We start from the raw sequence: 6050 nt of genomic DNA, 5'->3' as shown, positions 1-6050 counted from the left end.
AAAGGCTCATTCAAGGGAAAAGGCCTCGTCATGGTAGAGGCCACAGATCGCCTGATCTGCGACAAAGCCAATCAATCAAAACGATACATCAGAGTCAAGGTGTGAGGCAAACCGCAAGAGAAATGCAGGAGAATGCAGGGAGGAGGGCAGGGACTGCTGCTTCGAAGTCGCGATGTCTGAGCTGCATTGGAGTGCACTATACAGCATTCATATTCTTATGACCAAAATAACGTAGTAGAAGTAGTCAATAATAACATAAATTAGAATGGTCAATGAATGATAAGGAATTATGCCTTAAAATCAGTAAAGAAGAAATGTAAAAAGCAACAAGAGAAAATCTCATACAAAAGATTTTTTTTTCAATCTGTCATTTCATGTAATCTACTCACGTGGAAAAATACAGTTTTCATAACAGCAAACTGATGCAGCAACTGTCAGTCTACTGATTTAATGCACATCACCTGTATGCACATGCACTTGATACTCGCAGCACAGAACATTCACTCAGTGTCAGGCGGGGGTTTGGTGTTTTGTGAAAAGAGAAGGGAGCCGTCACGGTCTGAGACGGTCCTCCTCTCCGCTGTGTTTCACCCTTTTACATCATCCCGAGCAGCACCACCTTCACTTTTTTATCGCCCGTCAGCCAATCACGGAGCCAGACACCTCAACAGTCAGCCAGATGGGAGAATGTGGAGGGGTTTCCCTTCAGCATGTGAAGCTGCGTCATCGTCTGTGCAGTGTGGCAAATCCAGCGAAAACATCCTTTGACGCTGTTTCCACACATCTATGTCCAAGTCTCAGTCGAAATACCACGAGTGAATGGGAACCTCCATGCGTCCTTAAGTCATTACTGTAGGGCAAATGTCACACTTATATTTTCCAGATGTTTTTGCAGGTACACTATGTCAGGTGTTTTTTATTTGCAAATTTGTTTGGGAAATTGCACCATTTAAGTTCAATATGAACTCGATCCTGCATTATTGTAAAATCCATTTGTCCTTTCTCGTAGAGAATCTCAAATCTGTGGATTTTATTGTATCTAGTTTAGATTTCCACATGGTGCACCTACCTTTATATTGGTGTTTTATGAAAAAGGGGACATTCAAAAGAAACAGTTGAATACTGCGGCTTATTTCATTTTTCTATTAATAAACACAATTTCCCATCATAAGTCCGAGGGCAAGTCAAGGTGCCGTGGCAATCTCAGACATAGATTATAGCAGAGATTACAGCTACAAGATGGGACAATGATGTTAGAAGAGCAATGGTGAACAATTTATGTGTTGGTTGTTGTTGTATGCTGCCAAATTAATCTGTTTCCTCTCATAGTGAGTTCAGTGGTGGAGCCCAATTTTCTTTACAATATGGAATATTGGAATTAATATAAATGGTAAATGGAATGGACTGCATTTATATGAAGCTTCTCTAGTCTGATTGATCACTCAAAGCATTTTTTTTTGCAGTTAGGGTGAAATTCATACAGCGCTTCTATCACATTTCATTAACACACTGTCAGGGACAATTCAGGGTTCAGTGTCTTGCCCAAGACACTTTGGCACATGTCACATGGACAGACGTTGAATGGATTCAGACAAGCTGAGTTTGTGATAGTGGCAATTATTTCACTCGGCTCAGTAAACACAAACTTTTTCAGGCTGCTCCATTCACAGCTTCCCTGTTACTCATATAGTCACAAGTGGTGATGGCGATGGTGTTCCCTGTTTTGTGCCTTTCCTTCACAACCACCCACCCGCCCATTATACATTTAAGGTCTACCTCACATGAATGAACACATATTTGCCTCTGCAGTCCCCAACGTACGACGACTGTCAGGGCAGGTGATCAGTATTCAGGGATGTTTCTAAGAGGAAAACCCCATCCCTCCCTTTCACCACCACCACCACCTGCTCCTCTGTTCCCCCGTCCACCCACGCGTTCCACGCCTCCCCTGCCTCTCTCTCTCTCTCGCTCCTTCATCAGATTGCATTCCAAAAGAGCAGCTCCCGGTGCCGTTTGAGCGCGCAAGAGACGCCGATGACTCACCGGGTTCCTCTTTCCTCACGATTTGACAGAATGGCTGTGAAATCGGTTCTCACTCATCGTGAGTGGCTGGATGTATGCGCTGCTGAAAAGATAATAAGTGTGAAACAAGGTTGACACAGCTGACCTCAGCTTTGTGAGACAAATATATAGCTAAAATAATGGGCTTTACTTCCAGTTTCACAGGAAATTTCACAGTAAAATAATAGACAGATGAATTATTGTAATTGTATCAATTGGTCTACTTGTGTAGAATACAGGCGGAAGGCTGTTTCAGTTCATTTCAACAGCACTGACAATAACACCAGCCTCCTCTATTGGACATAGTGTCTGATTGTAGATATCAACAGAGATCAGATGATTTTTCATCCTTCTACCAAACAAATTCAGTGCAGGCAGAGTCTAAGAATTTGCCTTAACTTCATAGACTGCCTCAACTGAACGAAACAGGAAAAAAGGGTACAAATGAAGTCATTGAGATGATAAAATGAAGAGTGAGGCAGACACTTCGGGGCGACTGTGATGAAAGGGGCGATACATCGCTCAGGAGAGAAGCCTAGCTGATAATGCGTCCTGGCCTGCCCACGCAGTCTGCCTACGCTCCCTCTCGCCACCTCCACCTCCTCCTCTTCTTCTTCTCCTCCTCCTTGTTCAGGATTGGGCTCTATCCATTACTCCGTCATGGCTTTCTTTTCTCAGCTGCGTCATCCAGCTCTTCATTGTGTGTGCGCCCCCCCCCCCCCCCCACTATCCTCCCACCTCTCTGGGGACGGAGGAGAACTCTCCACCGCTTGGCTTTGTTAGCGCATGCAGAGTGAAGCGTTTGGGGGCATTTTGTCACAGCGGCTACACTTCATGATGGGTCGAAGGGCAAAAAACACACACCCACGCGGACAGGATTCCACACACACACACACACACACCACAGAGATATCATTTACGTATCAACCAGCCTGTAAATCAACCTTTGACTGTCACGATGTTTCATTAAAGCTTGGTGAAAAAATCCTGGCCTGGCTTTGAGATGTTATTCTCTCCTTTGTCTTAAATGTAACCACCAGTTCATGGCAGAAACAGTATTTAATAGGTGATAGGCAGATTCGTATGAAACGGTATGAAACACACCTGTCCACTGTGTTTGGACAGGTGTGTGGAAACTTTTCTTTCCAGACCTTTCTATGATCCTCCAGATGGGGATATTATCTTCCCTCCTTTTGTTAACCTGTGACACAAACACTCCTGACTGTGTTTCACCAACCCCCAATGGCCTGAGGTACCGATCTCTCCAATCCTCCTGGAGACGAACTGGGAAGAGACGTGGGTCAACGCTGATGCAAATTAAAGAGTGTGACTCACTCCCTTCTCAGCACTCGGCAATCCAACACATCCACACTGATGTGGGCATTGCCACAGGGAAGTAACTGAAGGGTTGTGACTCAAATTATTCTCCTCATGAATATATCAATAATTGTCGTGCAGGAACTAAAGGTACTCCAAAAGTAAAGTTGCTGAAGAAAAAATAACTAACTAGAAAATCGCCGTTTTTTTTCCAACTCTAATTGAAACATTCCACTTTTCAGCAGAGGCCTGATTGCAACAATGCAAGACAGAGACATAGGTGGAGGCGGTCCGGACGTTTTCCAGAGTTTGCCGTTCACGTATGACGAACACAGCAACAAGAGTCTGAGCCAGACGCGTTCACAACAGCAGGGACATTTCTAAAACATTCGGTGGCGTCTGGGACGAGCAGCAGGAGGCAGGACATGATGATTTTTTTGTTAACAGTCATCAACACACGATTTTCCTGCTTCATTCTCATGTGGGATCGCGCGGGCATCTTCCGGAAATGTTCGGAGCAACGTCATACAGCAGCTGATGTTGGTAATGTTGGTCAATCATTGCACCCCTTTGGTACAGAAAGAAAGATCTTGACAACTATTGGATGCATTCCTGTGAATTCCCACATCAGAAGAGATCCTAATAACCCTGGTAAAAGTTTAACTTTACATTTAGCTGCATCATAAGGTCAAACTTATTATCAAACACCTCCAAAGCTACTGATGTTGACGACTTTGAGTTTCATTCTAAGTAGTAAATAAGTGGAGAGGGTCACATTGAACTTGCTACGCATCGGCATGTTGGCACTGTCACTGACATGACAGAAGAAGTGCCGTGCCACGTCCATTCAGTTCAGTTTTCATTACATTGAGCCATACGGCCTTTGGCACGTTTGTTGGGTTCTCAGTCGCTTCTATGGTAGCGGACGATGAGGCATGTGAACGTTTGTTTCTGAAGCAAGGGGGGATTACTAATGTCAGGAGAGGCGGCTGCTCGTCTGCCATAGTCTTATTATAGGAGAACAGGAAACAAGCTCCCATCATCGCAATCAAACAAAACAAAAAACAAAAATCAGCAACTTTCTGCAAATTGTTTTCGTTTAATCAGCGATAACAAGTGTCTCTGGAAGTAAAAGGGTGTTTGGTGCCTCTATCCTCTTTTTGCTTCCCTCATCTCCTCTCACACTCGCCGCCTCCTTCACAGTGTGCTTCTCAGCTGCGGGTTTACTGATTAGCCTGATCCATAAATAAGTAATCAAAGCAAGGGCAGCGACATTCCACTTGCCCTTATTATCAGCCTGCACTATTGTTCACACACACACACACACACACACACACAATTTTTCACCCCTTTTTTATTTTGTGTCTTTGAACAATTGTGAATTAAATAGACAGAGCTGTGTGTGTGTGTGTGTGTGTGTGTGTGTGTGTGTGTGTGTGTGTGTTTGGGGGGTGGGGGGGGGGGGTATTATGTATGTTGTGGGGACCTAAACCTGAATACAAAGCAACATTATGGGGACGAACAGCAGGTCCACCATAATGTACATCAGGTAAGAGTAACTCTCCAGTAAATTTAGGAGAGTAAATGTCACGCCAATGAAAAGCCATGGAGGCCTGTGTGTGTGTGTGTGTTTGTGTGTGTGTGTGTGTGTGTGCGTGTGTGTAGGGCAGGAAGGTACAGGTACATGGAAATGGAAACAAAAAAAGGCGAGAAGGAAACATACAGTCAGTGCGAGTGTGACTAAACTGACTGCAGCAGAATGACTCACCCTGTTGCTATGGCAACCTAAAGACACGCTCTCCTCTAATGTACTGTTTCAACTGCTGGTGGAGTGGCGGCTAACCGGCAGAGAATGTACGTTTCCAGAACCCACTGAGGGAACAGGGGTTGCAGAGGGCAGCGTATGGGCGCACGCAGTGAGCTTAAAGGACTACGTATGAAAAAAAGCAAGAGGTATTAACAAAAACAAAGACAGAATACTCTTGCAACCCCCCCCCCCCCCCCCCCTTCTCTTGCTCCCTCTATCTCTGTGTCTCTCAGCACTGCGGTATGAAACCCAGCGGCTTCTCCTTCTCCGCTGTAGTGGACTGATGTGCGTGGGTGTTAAGCTTGAATGCCCATGCTAAGTAAAAGCCATGTAAGATAAAGTCTGGCCTCCCACCGCAAAACTAAAACCCCTTTAGAATTAATTATAAGCGAAAGTAGTGATAGTTCTGGTTATTCACATGTTTTCACTGTGATATATAGACCTATAATACGTTTCCAAGCCTGCCTCATTTTCACTAATGTATAAGGGCAAATACCACATGACAATGATCGAAACAGGGTTAAAAAAAAACTTTGATTCGCCCATAGAAATATTGATAATAATAGCTATTAAACCGAAGATAGACAAAGAACAATAGAGAACTGCAGAGTTAAGGTACACACACACACACACACACACACGTTAATAATCACTGTGCAGTCCCTAAATTGTGATAAAATAATGTGTCCTCTTTCAGATAAAAGAGGAAACTTTACCCACAATTAAGTGGCAACGGAACATGTTCAGATCATTCCCCTCTGCAGTTCCAACCTGGGGGAGGGAGAATCACAAAACACACACACACACACACACACGTAGGAGGAGGAGGAGAGTGATGGTCCTCATGGTTAATGTAATTAGGTCC

This window comes from Scophthalmus maximus, chromosome 13, assembly GCF_022379125.1.
Source record: "Scophthalmus maximus strain ysfricsl-2021 chromosome 13, ASM2237912v1, whole genome shotgun sequence".
NCBI classification, from domain to species: domain Eukaryota; kingdom Metazoa; phylum Chordata; class Actinopteri; order Pleuronectiformes; family Scophthalmidae; genus Scophthalmus; species Scophthalmus maximus.
Note: the sequence above shows the minus strand (reverse complement) of the source record.